The following is an 18,761-nucleotide window of genomic DNA, read 5'->3' as shown; positions in this document are numbered from 1 at the left end:
CATATTGGGCAAACAACGAGGGCCAAAAGGCACAAATAATTGAAGAAAGTCAGAAATGCAAGCTTCTCTAGATTTTATACTAATTTGGTGAAAAGGATAGAGAGAAAGAGGGGAAAAAGGTGCACTTAATAATGCCAATTTGGGGCCGAGAGAGACAGAACCCAGCTCCTGCTCACGTGCAACCAAACGCTTCTCGTCCTGTCCCACGCGGTCCCTTTCTACCAGCCCCACACGACGCGGGCCCACACGACGCGGCCCCACACGACGCGGCCCCACACGTGACAGAACGGTCAACTAAACGGGAATCCTGCCGTCTGAGCTGCTTCTGCGGGTTTCAAACAAGGGCTTGGGGAAAACTGAGGAAAAACTAAGAGCTGGGGAAAACTGAGTACAACTAAGGACCTGAGGGCACGAAAATAGAAATCCCTACTTAATATTACCTTCCTTCATATCGATAACAGCACCAACAGTTCGAAGAAAAGGTCTTCCAACACAATAGGACATGATGCATTGCATTCAATATCCAAGACAACAAAATCAACGGGGACAAGGTTATTGTTAACCGTAATGCGAACATTATCAATCCTCCCCAAAGGTTTCTTTTTAACATTATCAGCAAGATTAACATCTAAATAACAATTCTTCAATGGTGGCAAGTCAAGCATATCATAAATTTTCTTAGGCATAACAGAAATACTTGCACCAAGATCACATAAAGCATTACATTCAAAATCATTGAATTTCATCTTAATGATGGGCTCCCAACCATCTTCTAACTTTCTAGGAATAGAAGCTTCAAGTTTTAATTTCTCTTCCCTAGCTTTAATGAGAGCATTTGTAATATGTTTTGTAAAGGCTAAATTTATAGCACTAGCATTAGGACTTCTAGCAAGTTTTTGTAAGAACTTTATAATTCAGTAATATGACAATCATCAAAATCTAAACCATTATGTTCTACAGCAATAGAATCATTGTCACCAATATTTTGAAAAATTTCAGCAGTTTTATCACAAGCAGTTTCAGCAGTTTCAGGCAATTTTGCACGCTTTGCACTAGGAGTAGAAACATTGCCAACACCAATTATTTTACCATTGATAGTAGGAGGTGTAGCAACATGTGAAGAATCAACATTACTAGTGGTGATAATAGTCCAAACTTTAGCTACATTATTCTCTTTAGCAAGTTTTTCTTTTTCTTCTCTATCCCACCTAGCATGCAATTCAGCCAACATTCTAATATTATCATTAATTCGAACTTGGATGGCATTTGTTTTAGCAAACCTAGCATCTTTAACTTCCTCAGGCATAACTTTCAGTTTTAAAAGATCAACATCAAGAGCAAGACTATCAACCTTAGAAGCAAGAACATCAATTTTACCAAGCTTTTCTTCAACAGTTTTATTGAAAGCAGTTTGTGTACTAATAAATTCTTTAAGCATGACCTCAAGACCAGAGGGTACACTCTTATTATTGTTGTAAGAATTACCATAAGAATTACCATAACCACTACCATTATTAGAAGGATATGGCCTATAGTTGTTGTTACCATAATTATTCCTATAAGCATTGTTGTTGAAATTATTACTCTTAATGAAATTCACATCAACATTTTCTTCTTGAGCAACCAATGAAGCTAAAGGAACATTATTAGGATCAATATGAGATCTACCATTTGCAAGCATAGACATAATAGCATCAATCTTATCACCCAAAGAAGAGGTTTCTTCAACAGAATTTACCTTCTTACCTTGAGGAGTTCTCTCAGTGTGCCATTCAGAGTAATTGATCATCATATCATCAAGTAGTTTAGTCGCGGCGCCCAGGGTGATGGACATAAAAGTACCTCCAGCAGTTGAATCCAATAGGTTCCTCGAGGAAAAATTCAATCCTGCATAAAAGGTTTGGATGATCATCCAAGTAGTCAGTCCATGGGTTGGGCAATTCTTTACCAAAGATTTCATTCTCTCCCATGCTTGAGCAACATGTTCATTATCAAATTGTTTAAAATTCATAATGCTACTTCTCAAAGATATAATCTTAGCAGGAGGATAATATTTACTAATAAAAGCATCTTTACATTTAGTCCATGAATCAATACTATTTTTAGGCAAAGAAAGCAACCAATCTTTAGCTCTTCCTCTTAATGAGAAAGGAAACAATTTCAGTTTTATAATATCACCATCTATATCCTTATACTTTTGCATTTCACAAAGTTCAACAAAATTATTAAGATGGGCAGCAGCATTATCAGTACTAACACCAGAAAATTGCTCTCTCATAACAAGATTCAGTAAAGCAGGTTTAATTTCATAGAATTCTGCAGTAGTAGAAGGTGGAGCAATAGGAGTACATATAAAATCATTATTATTTGTGCTAGTGAAATCACACAACTTAGTATTTTCAGGAGTACCCATTGTAACAGTAGTAAAGTAAACTAAGCAAATAGAATAAAGACAAGTAACTATTTTTTTTGTGTTTTTGATATAGAGCTAGTAAATAAGACAGAAAGTAAAGTAACTAATTTTTTTGTGTTTTTAATATGAAGCAAACAAGACAGTAAATAAAGTAAAGTAAAGCAAGACAAAAACAAAGTAAAGAGATTGGATGTGGAGACTCCCCTTGCAGCGTGTCTTCATCTCCCCGGCAACGGCGCCAGAAAAAGTTGCTTGATGCGCGTAGATGTACACGTCCGTTGGGAACCCCAAGAGGAAGGTATGATGCACACAGCGGCAAGTTTTTCCCTCAGAAAGAAACCAAGGTTATCGAACCAGTAGGAGCCAAGAAGCACGTGAAGGTTGTTGGTGGAGGAGTGTAGTGCGGCGCAACACCAGTGAAACCGGTGCCAACGTGGAACCTGCACAACACAATCAAGATACTTTGCCCCAACGTAACAGTGAGGTTGTCAATCTCACCGGCTTGCTGAAAACAAAGGATTAAGCGTATCGAGTGGAAGATGGTGTTTGTTTGCAAAGAACAGTAAGAACAATGATTGCAGTAGAATGTATTCAGATGTAAAAGAATGGACCGGGGTCCACAGTTCACTAGTGGTGTCTCTCCAATAAGATAAGTAACATGTTGGGTGAACAAATTACAGATGGGCAATTGACAAATCAAGATTCAATACATATCAATGATGATTACTATGAGATTTAATCAGGGCATTACGACAAAGTACATAGACCGCTATCCGGCATGCATCTATGCCTAAATAATCCACCTTCGGGTTAGCATCCGCACCCCCTCCAGTATTAAGTTGTAAACAACAGATAATTGCATTAAGTATGGTGCGTAATGTAATCAACACAAATATCCTTAGACAAAGCATCGATGTTTTATCCCTAGTAGCAACAGCACATCCACAACCTTAGAACTTTCTGTCAATGTCCCAGATTAAATGGAGGCATGAACCCACTATCGAGCATAAATACTCCCTCTTGGAGTTACAAGTATCAACTTGGCCAGAGCCTCTACTAGCAACGGAGAGCATGCAAGAACATAAACAACACATATATGATAGATTGATAATCAACTTGACATAGTATTCTGTAGGGATTCGTAGCATAGAAAACAAAAAATTTCCTACCGCGAGAACGCAATCCAAGCCAAGATGCAATCTAGAAGATGGGAGCAACGAGGGGATGAACAAGACTAACCCTTGAAGATTTCCAAAGCCTACAAGAGGAGGCTCTTGTTGCTGCGGTAGACGATCACTTGCCGCTTTCAAAAGCGCGTAGAAGATCTTGATCACGGTGCCACAAACGGGCAGCACCTCCGTACTCGGTCACACGTTCGGTGTTGATGAAGACGACGTCCTTCTCCCCGTTCCAGCGGGCAGCGGAAGTAGTAGATCCTCCTCGGAATCCCGACAGCACGACGGCGTGGTGGCGGTGTCGATGGAGATCTCCGGCGGAGCTTCGCTAAGCATATGCGGGAGATGCGGTGGAGGAGAGGTAGCTAGGGTTTTGGGGAGAGGGGGCTTGGGCGCCGGCCCTCATAGGGGTGCGGCCAAGGTGGAGCCAAGAGTGGCCGGCCAGCCCCTCCCCTCCTCTCTTTATATAGGTGGAAGCCCCAAGGATTAGGTCAAAAGTCTCCGAATAAGACCCCAACATAAACCTTCCATATGACCAAACCTAGGGGGAGTGGGACTCCCCCCTTTCCTTGGTGGGGTGGCCGGCCACCATGGGGAGGAGTCCACTTGGGACTCCTCCTCCCTTAGGCTGGCCGGCCAAGGTGGGTGGAGTCCCTCTGGGACTCCACCTTCCATGCTGATTTCTTCTGGACTCTTCTAGAACCTTCTAGAACCTTCCAGGAAAAATACAGGATCATTTTCAAAACTAGAAAATGACTTCCTATATATGAATCTTATTCTCCGTACCATTCCGGACCTCCTCGTGATGTCCTGGATCCCATCCGAGACTCCGAACAAAAATTCGAACTCCATTCCATATTTCCATATCTACTTAAACGACATCAAACCTTAAGTGTGTCACCCTACGGTTCGCGAACTATGTAGACATGGTTGAGAACTCTCTCCGACCAATAACCAATAGCAGGATCTAGAGATCCATAATGGCTACCACATATTCAACGATGACTTAGTGATCGAATGAACCATTCACATACGATACCAATTCCCTTTGTCACGCGATATTTTACTTGTCCGAGGTTTGATCATCGGTATCACTCTATACCTTGTTCAACCTCGTCTCCTGACAAGTACTCTTTACTCGTACCATGGTATGTGGTCTCTTATGAACTTATTCATATGCTTGCAAGACATTAGACGACATTCCACCGAGAGGGCCAGAGTATATCTATCCGTCATCGGGATGGACAAATCCCACTGTTGATCCATATGCCTCAACTCATACTTTCCGGATACTTAATCCCACCTTTATAACCACCCATTTACGCAGTGGCGTTTGATGTAATCAAAGTACCTTTCCGGTATAAGTGATTTACATGATCTCATGGTCATAAGGACTAGGTAACTATGTATCGAAAGCTTATAGCAAATAACTTAATGACGTGATCTTATGCTACGCTTAATTGGGTGTGTCCATTACATCATTCATATAATGATATAACCTTGTTATTAATAACATCCAATGTTTATGATTATGAAACTAATCATCTATTAATCAACAAGCTAGTTAAGAGGCTTACTAGGGACACTTTGTTGTTTACATATCACACATGTATCAATGTTTCGGTTAATACAATTATAGCATGGTATGTAAACATTATCATAAACACAAAGATATATAATAACCATTTATTATTGCCTCTTGGGCATATCTCCAACATATTCTAGATTCATCGGATCCCACCAAACACAACATGTAGCATTACAAATAGATGATCTTGATCATGTTAGGCGGCTCACAAGATCTAAACAATGATAGCACATGCGGAGAAGACAACCATCTAGCTACTGCTATGGACCCATAGTCCAAGGATGAACTACTCACGCATCAATCCGGAGGCGGGCATGATGATGTAGAGCCCCTCCGGTGATGATTCCCCTCTCCGGCAGGGTGCCGGAGGCGATCTTCTGAATCCCCCGAGATGGGATTGGCGGCGGCGGCGTCTCTGGAAGGTTTTCCGTATCGTGGCTCTCGGTACAGGGGTATTCGCGACGAAGGCTTTAAGTAGGCGGAAGGGTAGGTCAGGGGGCGACGCGAGGGGCCCACACCATAGGGTGGCGCGGGCCCCCCTCTGGCCGCGCGGCCCTATGGTGGCGGCGCCTCGTCGCCCCACTTCGTTATCCCTTCGGTCTTCCGGAAGCTTCGTGGAAAAATAGGACCCTTGGCGTTGATTTCGTCCAATTCCGAGAATATTTCCTTACTAGGATTTCTGAAACCAAAAACAGCAGAAAATAGCAACTGGCGCTTCGGCATCTTGTTAATAGGTTAGTGCCGGAAAATGTATAATAATGATGTAAAGTATGTATAAAACATTCAAGTATTGTCATAAAAGTAGCATGGAACATAAGAAATTATAGATACGTTTGAGACGTATCACTATCTACCCCTTACCCACCACATCTAGAGTTTCTTAGCCTTTTGCGTGTGCTTTGAGTGTGTGTGTGAGTAACCCCGATACATTTTGGCTTTGCTCTTGACTTGAACAATTTTTCCGATACTTTCTTGAAAGGTGGGATACTTGTGTAGTTTTCCTTCCACCATACATATACACCTATCCTAGTGAGAGATACACATGATGACCCCACTAGAGCAAGCCGAGATGAGAGCATACTTCGCCGAACTAGATGCTCGAGAAGCCCAAATGACACCCAAAGATAAAGCCGAGTGCAACGCATACTTCAAACACCTTGAGAGCATGGGTGACACACCCCATGAGTTGAGTGAGGACACTTGCATTTCTAACAACTTAACCTCTACTCCTCTTGTGTTGTCTTCCTCTTTGCTAGGTTGCTCGGACATCGACGGCGCCATTGCCATGGAGATGAGGGAATCCACTATATGTGAGATGAGCGACTCCACTATATGTGAGATAAGTGAATCCACCATACGTGAGCTTGAGAGCCTCCACTTCGAGAGCATGAGTGATGCACCAAGTGAGATGAGAGTGGTAGTTGATAGGTCGCGTGAGGCCATTTTCAATTCTAACATCTTACCCTCTACCTCTAGTGTGTTTCCTTGTGTCTCATTAGGTTCCATGGATGACGAGACACCGATCATGGAGAAGATGTACATGGTGCATGAAGATGATGATATCACACCATGCTTGTTGCTTGAAGATGAACATCGAGGCCGCATGGAGCCTACCACTTCCACAACACCTACCTCATATGAGCGGGACTACAAAGGTACCTATATGGGTGTTGATGATGCCATGATCCCATTAGTGGCCATGATGATTTGTGAGTGCTTGCATGATTTGGATGATCCGATTGCTATGACATATGCTTCTTTCACATTCCCATGTGATACTTGTGATACACCTATTGTTGATCATGTGGAATTAGTTTCTTATGATAATATTTCCATGCCATGCTATGAGTCTTTTGAGTTACTTCCTCTTTCTTGCAATATGTCGAACAATTGCTCTTTCCTATGTGTTGCTTGCAATGATGATGATGATGATGATGCTCATGTTGTGACAACCTTGCCGAACAATTGCTCTTTCCATAGGTTTGTCGACAACAATGATAAAATCTTGAACATGTTTTGTGCTACATGCTTGCAATATTCTCCCATTAGTGCATCCAAAATATTGAACAATTTCTCTTTCCAATGCTTGGTTTGCAATAATGTTAATATGCTTGTAAATGAGATTGCCCCCATAGCTTTCTCAAATTTTGGAGATTTTGCCTATGTCCATGTTGAGCATGTTCATGTATTTACCCCGCATATTCACCATATATATTATGATGCTTTGCTTAACGCTGATGGTGTTGTGCAAAAGAAATGGAACATCATGATGGATGATGTGTTCATATACCATGCACACACGTTCTTTGCTTTGCCTATTGTGTGTGTAGGTACGAGGAAGAAAATGTCAACATCAATTGAGCACGAGTTGACAAAAAGAGCTCTTGAGAGCATGATACAAGTGAGCTCCAATGAGTGGTTTCGCCCGCACACTTTGACGACACAAGATCTCTCAATGAGAGCACACCGACACTTTGATAAGGTGACCTCCTTCTACTTAAGGCCTTCTCCTAAACTCGTTGAACATTGGCTACGCTTTGAGTGTTCTCTTGCTTCTCTTGTGCTATTGATAGGGTACATGACTTTCAAGTGGACATTCAAGCGTTGGTGTCATCTACCTCCTCTACATATTCATGAAGATTTATCGTCGAGGACGACTCTTTTTCAAGTGGGGGGAGATGATGCAGCCCGACCTTCGGTCTTCGCCACATCATATCCTTCAACGCCGACTTGTCACGCAAAGGTGAATCTTCTCCTTTATGCGTGCCTACAATTGGCTATGTGGAATGGTATGCTACTTCATCCTCCATCATATGACCATGATAGGAATACATCGCCAAGTACGGAGGAAGTGAAGGACGCCATGGACGCTCGAGGACTCAAGGCCGAGGTTGTGGAAGCATGGAAGTGGAGATGGAAGAAACTCCAGGCAGCTACACCGGAGTCTTCGGCCTCGTCGACTCACACCGGAGTCTCCGACCCACGAAGATCAAGACCGGAGTCTCTGGCTTACATACATCAGAGTCTCCGGACTAAAAGAGGCGCCTGCCACAAGTCAATTCGGGCCAAGTCCCATGTATCCCCTTGTATGCCTAAACTACCCCTCCTTAGTGGCTCCCTATATATGGGCTCCCACGTCCCCCTTCATTAGGTTAGAGTTGAATTGAGAACTAGGCTCATACCTCCACCATCCCTTTGGTATTAGGGAAACCCCCTCCTTAGATTATCAAATCTATTGTACAAGGCACTCCTTATATGATTAGTCTCTCACACTTGTGATTCTACCACCGGTCTCTCACTCGTGTGATTCTACCGATCGTATACCGATCTTCCTCTCGGGGATTCTACCACGTGTCTTTCTCTTGAGAGATTCTATCGGGATAGTGATTCGGGCTATCGGGAGTAAACCAGAATTGTATCGGTTTGGTGTGTGTTTGCGTGTGTTCATCGTGTTCATCGCCGTGTTCTTCGTGTTCTTCCTCTCCCCCGCCTTTCCCTCGGTCAATTCGTGAGATCGGGCAACCCACGTGGCCTTAGGCCCCATCAAACTACGAAGCCAGAACCTCGATCAAATCACAAGTTTTAGTGGATTTCTTCACGGATTGGACTGAAGCGCCGGAGGGCACACCTGTGCCTGAACCAGAAGCCTGGGTCATGCATTTTTACGGATCCAAGCAACATCAAGGCTCGGGGGCTGGAGTCACCCTGAAGTCACCTACCGGAGAAGAACTGCAGTACGTCCTGCAGATTCACTTCGAAGCTACAAACAATATGGCGGAATACGAGGCTCTACTACACGGTCTGCGCATCGCTAAGGAGATTGGGATCAAGCACATCATATGCTGCGGAGATTCCGACCTGGTGGCACAACAAGTAGCCGGAACCTGGAACGCCAGAAACTCCGTCATGGCGGCTTACAGAGACAAAGTTGACGAGATCGCCAAGTGCTTCCTCGGATATGAAGTCAAGTACGTCCAGAGAGACGATAACACAACGGCAGATATGTTGTCCAAGCTCGGATCTGGCAGAAAACCAATTCCGCCTGGAATCTTCCTTGAGCACTTATGGATACCCTCGGTGAAGGGCGCTAACCCGAAAAACCCAGATGTGATAGTATCTCCAGCTAAGGAGGTGTTGGCTATCATTCCGGCCTGGACACAGCCTTTCCTGGATTACCTTATTGCTCGGAAGTTGCCGTAGGATGAAGTCCTCGCACGTCAGATCATCAGGCGAGCAAGATCGTACACAATTGTTGATGGACACCTCTACAAAAGAAGTGCAAATGGAGTATTTCTGAAGTGCGTCTCCAATCAAGATGGCATTGAAATCCTCAGAGAGATCCATGCAGGGGATTGCGGGCATCACGCCGCTCCCAGGTCCCTCGTTGCAAAAGCTTTCCGGCAAGGTTTTTACTGGCTAACAACTAAAGAAGATGTTGAGAAACTTGTGAAAACCTGCCGAGGTTGTCAGTACTACGCTACCCAACCAAACGCTCCGGCTCAGGAGCTGAAGACCATCCCTATCACTTGGCCGTTCGTGGTCTGGGGGCTCGATATGGTTGGAAAATTAAAGAAATCATCTCCTGGCGGTTTTGAGTACCTCTTGGTCGCTATTGACAAGTTCAGTAAATGGATCGGGAAAAAGCCAGTGACAAAAGCCGATGGTGCTACGGCACTAAAATTTGGTTGCAGCCTCATGACGAGATTCAGCATCCCACACAACATAATCACAGATAATGGCACGAACTTTGCACAGGGAGAACTAAAGGATTATTGCAATGACATAGGGATCCGGCTTGACCTTGCATCTGTGGCTCATCCATAATCTAATGGTCAGGTCGAACAAGCCAATGGCCTTATACTAGCCGGAATCAAACCTCGCCTCGAAGAACCTCTGCGACGTGCAGCCGGAGCTTGGGCTGAGGAGTTAGATTCTGTTCTGTGGAGTTCACGAACTACCCCTAACAGATCAACTAAATTTACTCTGTTTTTCCTAGTATACGGATCTGAAGCTGTGCTCCCATCCGACATCATCCACGATTCACCGCGAGTTTCTGCCTATAATGAAGAAACTGCTGACGAGGCCCGACAGCTATCTGTGGACCTGATTGAAGAAGCTCGGAACCTAGCCGATCAATGTTCCACCATTTACCAGCAGAAGCTCCGACGCTACCATAGTCGTCGAGTTCGGAACCGCTCGTTTATGGTAGGAGACTTGGTCCTCCGTCTTCGACAGGTGAAAGATCATAAGTTGCAATCTCCATGGGAAGGACCTTTCATCGTTAGCAAAGTCCTTCACAACGGATCTTACTACCTCGTTGATTTCCGGGAGTTAAAGCATAGACCTGCCAATTGGTACCGGAAACGCAAACTGGAGGATCCGGATGACATATACGATGAAACATATCGTCTCTGGAATATAGCACAACTACGTCCTTTCCACACTTAGCAATTTCCGCATTACATATCTTGTAATATATATGATACATGATCAATGAAATAAAGCATATGGTTCACTCTTTGAGTCTTTTACCTCCTTTAATTTTTCATTTTTGGATCGTGTATGTTTTCCGACTAAAACCGCGGAGCTAGATGTTTCCGCCTAGTCGTGTATGAAAGTTGTGATTTTCAAAATCGTCCTTTAGGACGTAAGCTTAAGTTTTCTGGTGGATGAGTTTTTTGTTGCGAACTTATGGATTCCTGGTACCGACTTTCAGCACCTTGGTTGGGGGCTTGTTTCCGCGGTTATTGACGGATCGCCATTGGGCTTCGTCGCCGCAGGCGAGCGTTTCCGGCTAAAGGTCTTCCGGCTCGTGGAAGGTCAAATAAGCAAGGCAGAAAACTTAGAAACTAGCACTTGCTTTTGCAAACGAACGAAACATGCATTCATAAATTTTAACGGATTGCAGGATAAGTTTTTTCCGCCCACATGCAGTTGTTTCATCCTAGCTACTTAAGAATATTTAAGTTATATATTACAAACCCTCGATGGGGCCATAATGATGCATTGTTTTTCCGTAGGACTAAGTTTTTTATTTCTCCTTGGTCGGAGAAGAGCGCGCTTCATCTTTGGTTTGTGCTTGCTCATCTTCCGCTTCTTTGGGCGGAGAAGAGACAACACCTTCGTCATCATCATCTTCAGTTTCTTCTGTCGGAGAAGTGACGCCACCCTTGATTTTTCCTTGGAACTGGTCCAGGTAAATTGGCCTTCGTCGCCAGATCCGACTGGGCGGGCTTCCGCTTCTCGTTCCTTGTCATACTCTGCTTCAAGGGCTTCGTCAACGGGAAGTACCACCTTGTCGTAAAATTCGTTGTGGCGGATACGGGGCGCAATCCGGGTATCATAACCACTGCATGCATCCAATAATGCATCTACGTTTGCATCCGGGGGAACTCCGGTAGTGGCGAGATCGATGTCCAACCCCGGATCACGCGCCAAGCACATGGCCAAAGACATCTGGGCGGCGCCCCTGGCAGACGAGGCCTGAAGATCCACAACCAGTTCCGGGAGAGCGTCCATTCTCTTGATAAGATCCCAGACATCGCAGGCCCTGCTCTCCTTAATTGCCAAGTTGTGGCAGATTTTCCGACACTCGGAGATTAGATCTTTGCAATTGTCTCCGGCGAGCAGTATCAGATCATCACGCGGGAATTGGTTGCGGCGGTCTTCGTCGTACGGCTCTGCACAAAATGGTCGGAGATAAGCGTCAGTTTGAGTTTAGGGGATTAGTTTGACTTTGGGGTTCCGGATACTTACCCATGACATCTGTGTTGATAAGGTCCCAGCCTTTCTCCGCTGTAGTCATGTAGTTCCGAAGCCCATGGACCTCATTTTGAAGTTTCTTCAGTGTGTCACTGTCAACCTTCCACTTGGTCACAAAATCAGCCTCTTTTTTGAGGAACTCAGAATTCTTCTCCGCCAGCTCCTTTTCTGCAAACTCCTGCTTCGTCTCCGCCTCCGCGAGCTTTGTCTCTAAGTCCTTGTACGCGGAGCGTAGGTTCTCGAGCTCGGAGGAAGCGGTGGCGAGGGAGGAAGATGCACCTGTCAAAAGTTAAATTAAAATCAATTTAAAGTCGGAAATTTGGAATACTGGTAAGCTTGGTCGAAACCATACCTTGGACTTCTGCCAACTGCTTTTCCAGATCCGCAATTTTTTCTTTGCGTGCTTGGACATCATCCACCTGGCTCAAGGTGATGTGGCGCTGCAGGGAGATGTTCTTGTACAGTTCATAATGCAGTGCCTGTTGTTCCTGTAAAATACGGAGCATGGATAAGTTTTCAGATGCATATAAGTTTTTATGTGTAGACTCTTTCGAAGCATCATTGCCGGAAAAATTCTGCCATGAAGCTTGGGGGCTACCACGACACTTTAAAAAAAAATCAGTTTGGTTTACTCAAAGTATCAAGGTGCTAACTATTGCTAGTTTCCACCTAGATACTTGGGGGCTACTGGGAATATTGGTTTACCTTGCGCTTGACGAGCAGCTGGTCGAAGAAGTCACTGATCTCCTTCTTGTGGAGTTGAATCTCGGAAGAATCAACATCAGCTTTACCCCATGCGCTGCTCAGCATGGAGTTCAGCAGGTCTTGCTCAAGCTCCCACTTTTCCAACTCCGTCATCTTGTGGAAGAACTTATGTGAATAAGCCTTCGGAGTGGAGTACATGTTCGATGGATCACCTAAATTGGCCGGAAAACCGACGGCATCCATAGCCGAAGCTTCAGCCTGGTCGTTGGAGGTCACTTCCACCTCTTTCGGGATCTTTTCTTGAGGCTCCTCCGGAGCAGCTCGCTTCGTAGCGGAGCAGCTTCCGCCCCCCTTCTCGCTGCTCACGGGAATAATCTCCAGTTGAGCTTGGGCAGCTGGGTCGGGGGACGGCTGGGCCTCAGGCGGAGTCGAGTGGGGAGCTGGGTTGGAGGTGCTTGGTGGTGTTGGTGTGATCGGAGGCACGACCGGGGACGTCCTCAAGTACTTTGTGATTGGCTTCTGGGTGTTAGCCTGTGAAGCCGGGACCTTCTGGCTCCTGTAACAAGTAAGGGAAAGATATAAGTAAAAAAATTATGCAGTTAGTGATATGCGCTTCTGGATACTTACGTGGCACCGGGGATCAGCGGGCGCGACCCTTTCCCTGTTGTGGCCAGCAGTTTGAGGCGGTCGCGCTCCGCCTTCTTGGAGTCGAGGCGCCGCGGTGTCTTTGTCTTGTCCTTTTTGGCTGAGGCCTCGCCGCTGGCTCCGGCTTCGGAGCCGGAAACCTTGGCGCGGGGACACTTGGCGGTTCGGGAAGCAGCTTTTTGGGAGCTAGCTCCTCCTCCTCGTCGCCGTCCTCCGGATCCTCCTCCGCCCCTTCGGCGCTAGGAGGTACTCGGATCACATTCCTAAAGTTCTCCTCCGCCAAAGTATTGAGCTGAAGAGGAAAATATGGAAGAACACTTCAAGAATGAGAAATTAAAATGACTAAAGTACGAATACGTACCGGAGGACACTTGTTGTCGGTGATGATGTCTTTACAAATCTCTGGGACCTCCTGGCCCCGGGTAATCTTCACAAGCGTCTGGATCCTCTTATTCAGAGAATCCGTCGACAGGTTGTCACGGGTGACTCGGAGCTGGTCTTCAATCCCGGAGTATTCATAGATCAGCCGCTTATTGTACTTGAGCGGCTGGATCCGGCGAGTGAACCAGCTAAGGGTTAAATCCATTCCAGTAAAACCGTCATGGACTAACCATGAAATCCTCCGCGCGGCCTTGTCCAGTTCCGGGAATTGGGCGAGGGCGGGGATGAAGCTCCAGCTGGCCAGCTCCTCCGGGGGCTTGTTGACGAACTTTGGAAGACCCTCGTGGACGTCCGGAACCTTGATGTTTTTCACATAGAACCATCCTGCATTCCACTACCGGACGGACTCGTGCGACGAGTGGGGAGGATACATCCTCTGAGGGCGGAGCATGAATGTCATGCTTCCGCAGTTCACCATCATCTTGTCTTTGGTCTCCTTCTTGACGGGGAAGAAAAATTTCCAAAGGAAAATGTCGGGGTGGATTCCAAGATGCCCTTCGTAGAGTGTCACGAAGTTGTAGAGAAGAAGATAGGAGTTGGGGCATATGTTATGTGGTTGGAGGCCGTATGTGTTGAGGATGGAGAGGAAGAACTCGGAACAGAGAAGCGACAGGACGTGCTCCACCCAAGCCTTGGTGAAGACGTGTTCGTCGGGATCCGGCTTGGGGGAGATGGAATCCTTCACAAAGCTCCAATCCGGAGCAATCAGGCCCTCCTTCTGGAAAGCTCTGAGCTCCGAGTCTGTTACTTCGCACGGCCACCATTGGCCCTTTTTGCCTTCGCGATTCCAGGCCTTGGATCCTTTCTTCTGCTCTACTTCTAGTACTTTGGTAGCCATTCGCGCTTGTCCTTCTAGCTCTTCCCGGATCTCTTCAACTGTTGGGATCCGACCTAAGATGTTGTTGGAAGAGGCGGAGAACGGTTGAGCTAATCTGGTATCGGAAATGTGGGGCGGAAGGAAAGCTAATGGCTCAGGGAAACTTGGATCCGATGAGTTTGGGTCTGGGCTACTCGGAGAACTATCGGTGCACTTAGGTGAATTAGTGGACATGTTTCCGGCTGCATGCATAAGGTGAAATGGTTTGAGTAGCCGGAACTAAACTAGCTAGCTAAGTCATCTTCTACGGGTCCGGTGCACTTACCGGAGATGGCGTGGCGGTTCCCCGTGGCGCCGGCGAGGTCGAGGTCGTCGGACTTGGTGCGCAGAGCTCTGGCTGACCACGAATCGGCGACGGACGAAATTTCCCGATCAACCGTGCGTAGCTCGGGTCGAGGACAACCTTGGAGCAGCGGCGGATGAAGTTTCCCGGGAAGAAGTTCGTCGGAGACGAGATCTGTCGGGCGGCGCTGGCGCGAGGTAGGGGATGAAGTGGTGAATGCGGTGAAAAAATGAAACTTACCGAACGCGAGGGGTATTTATAGACCCTACGCGGAGATTCGTGAGCCGGATCCAGCGGTGGGAACGGAACGGTCGCACCGTTGGATGACCGCCACGTGTCTTAGGTCAAAGCGGTGAAATCGACGCAGTGGTGACCTAACTGCGCGCCACCGAAATTTCCGGCTAAAGATTCGCATCTCCAAAAATTTAGCGCGGGAAAAAAGGAAGTTGTGCGCGACGTGGGTGAAAAATCTGCTAAGTTACTGTTACAGAAGAATGAATGATTTACGGTTGATTGAAGTAGGAAACAAGGAAGTTTTGGAAGCTCTTCAAGATTCTCTTCGGATCCAGACAAAGCTAGAAGGAGGAATGATGAATCTCGAAGAACTTCGGGGGCTACTGTTGTGGGTATACTTTATGGGTATATCAACGACGTGGTCTAGATCCGGCAAGTCCGGGTGGCCCACAGATAGTGATGGTGGCATATGGCCCATCGGGCGGCCCAGTTGCTGTTGATAGAAGATGGATGAAGTCTAGCCCAGGAACAGGAGCCGGATCTCAACCGACCTATGCGGAAGTCGGATCCGTGAAAGCTCATGAAGTATCCGGATCCACTATGGCAAGTAAGGAAAGGTGGATCCTTGACGTGCACGGCAATGTAATATTCCGTAGTTAGGCATCTTGTATTCTGGCTAGGACTCTCCGTGTAAACCCTAGATCCGAGCGCATTTATAAGCCGGATCCTGGGAGCCCTAGAGACACAATCACAACTCATTGTAACAACGCGTAAGCGCCCAGATAATTCCAGACAAGCAGCAGTAGGCCCTGTCCTTGAGCAGGTGTTCCGAAGCTGGGTAAATCGCGTACCACCGTCCCGAGGACTCTCCGCCCAATGGCCCCTACTTCTTCTTCCCTCCATGAGGATCCCTCCTCTGGAGTACCGTCGAATAGGCAACGACAACAGGGGCAAGAGCTACCCCCGTGGAAGAGGGACAATAAGATAACCCTTGGGAGCAAGCCACAAGGGAGCAACACGTGAGTCACCAAGATTGGGCATAGGCTAGGCAGGCGTGGGGTGATTGGAAACATGAGCCAATACCACCATAATGCCATGCCCCTGATCTTGGACACCAATACGGCCTACACTTAGTTCAAGGCATTGGAACACCAGGTTGGGAATGTGGAGGACACTCTACACAAAGTGGTCACCAACTTTGACCTTCTCTCCCAAAACTTCTCCAACTTCATGACCAATTTCAACCTCAACTTTTAGTAAACACCTCAACCACCACCCGAAGATAACAATTAGACCAAGTTAAGCCAAAAGCCTAAGCTTGGGGAGATTGAAATCCTTCACCTTTGCATTCGTATTTTTTGTTTCTTCTTTTGATTTATTTGTTTATTCTTTTGATTTTTTTCTTTAGTCGCATGTATATTTTCAGTTTTGCATTGATAAAATAAAACATAAAAAAAGTAGTACCCTTTTATTTTTCTATTTTCTGAAGCTTTCTCTTGTTTTATCTTTGATTACCACTAGCTATTTTCTCCAAGAGAACTAGCACTGTGAATGACAACAAGGATGGCAACACAAGTGCAAACCCGAAGCAAAGCAAGAAGGTATAATGTTCTCATCATCACTCTTCTCCTAAGTTTAAGTAAGATTGTGAAATTATTATTTTTGGTTCCACTTAGTTCCTCCCGGCCGGCACATTATCATTTAAATTTTATTCCACACTAGTCTTGTTAAGTTAGCTTTGTCTTGTGAACTCGATCTTAATTTCAAAAATTTAAAGAAGAAGAATTGAAAATATCTTTGAGATTTTTTTAAAGAAAATAACGTTTTGGGCTTTGAGAAATTGTCTTGTAAGATCTAATGTTGGATAACTTGACCCCATAGAACCTAATGATAGACTTGATGGCACACTTGAAAATAATTGTTTGATGGAACCATGTTTTGCGGTACTTGAGATCCATGATAAACACCTTTTTGTTCAAACTAAAGCTAGATATTGCTTTACTCGTGTCTTGCACCACTACCATATATACCATGGATGCCATTGAATACTCCGCTGGCCTCTAAACAATCTACCACGAGAGAAATCTCAGATTGTGGCTATGAGTTGACTAAGCCTCTGTAACATCAATGCTATGATAGGTAAAATTTTAAATCCTCCATGGGCATCGTTGCAAAAAAAAGTTGAGGCGCTCCTCTGGCCCTTATGAGAAATCGTTAAACCATACAAAAGGCTTCGATCATAGAGCCAAGGTTGGTCAAGAATGTTTCTTCTAAGTCTATTCAGTCTAGTTTTCAACTTTACACTTTCTGGCATAATTTTAATTACTAATGAGCGTGGTTTCTTGAAGAACAAGAAAAAGTGTGATGGCGAGCCTAGATTTAATTATGTCGCAGCTAACCTAGTTACTCTATTGTTTGATTTTAATTTTCATGCTCTCACACCATTTGGAATACCATTGTTTTGAACTCTCTTCAAAGAAGAAGAGAGGACTTAAGATTTGAACTTCACTTGCCTATCTAAAATTCTAAAACTTGTTTTAACATTAGATTTTAATTGATGACAAGTTACATGTGGCTAGGAACAGATACTAGGGGCAACCATTCTACTATTTCTATGGTCTTGTTTAAGGTTGCAGGATTTGTGAAGGCGGAATTTTTTTATATCCCTTGACTTGATAGGATCTTGTCAGTGTGTTGCCTCCTCGCTATCATTATCTATTCCTATATCCCTTGAGGGAAAATGACATATTTTCCGAGGTGTTTTCATATGTTTTTTTATTTAGATTAGTTGGTTTTCGCCTTCTAACTAACATGAAAAATGCCAAAAACAACAAAAATTGCATTTCTTTGTGTTTTTATGATACTTCATTTTAGGAAGAAAATCAAGCCATAAATAAAGATTTTGAGGAAAATCAAGCAAGACCTTAATTGGAGGAATAATGATTCTAGGCGGCAAAAGTTTTAACGACTGCTGGTACGATCACCACGCAACCGTACCATGTGGCGCCACCTGCGCCTCTTCAAAAGGAGTAACTTCTGTGAAAGCACCAACAAAGAAAAAAATACACAACCTCCACAGTCCGCCCATGAACAGAGAAGGAGAGATCTGGAGAAGATGAACTTATCCTTTTTTTTTAACTTTAACAGTAGAAAAGGCTCCTACTGCTTTGTATTAATAAAAAGGATCCAAACATGGATCCAAGGTTTTACATCTTGGGTATGTACAACAGCCTTTTGGCTGAAACAGAGGAGATAGCAAAAACTTGAAAACACCTAGTACCTACAAACTAGAGATGAGATGATCAATGAAAGGGTGTATCCCTTCTTTTGTTCTATGCATTAATAGGCCAAAATCTTCTTTAAATATCATCCTCCAAGCTGCAACAGTAGGTGTAATATTTCTGAAGTGCATATTATTTTTTTCCTTCCAAATGTTCCAGGCTCCAATAAGAAAAACTTCCATGAATAAAGGATCCCTCCATTGTGTCTTGCCATATTCAATAATTTGTAGTCACCATTTTGTTTCTTTCCTTCCAAATGTTCCATGAACTTATCCTTCGATCTTCGCCACGATCCTCCTCCTCAAGATCCTTCATTCACCCATCACCATCACCATCACCACACACACGCACACACAC

This window comes from Lolium perenne, chromosome 5 (genome assembly GCF_019359855.2).
Source record: "Lolium perenne isolate Kyuss_39 chromosome 5, Kyuss_2.0, whole genome shotgun sequence".
NCBI lineage: Eukaryota > Viridiplantae > Streptophyta > Magnoliopsida > Poales > Poaceae > Lolium > Lolium perenne.
The sequence above is the reverse complement of the archived record's forward strand: the minus strand, read 5'-3'. Positions refer to the sequence as shown.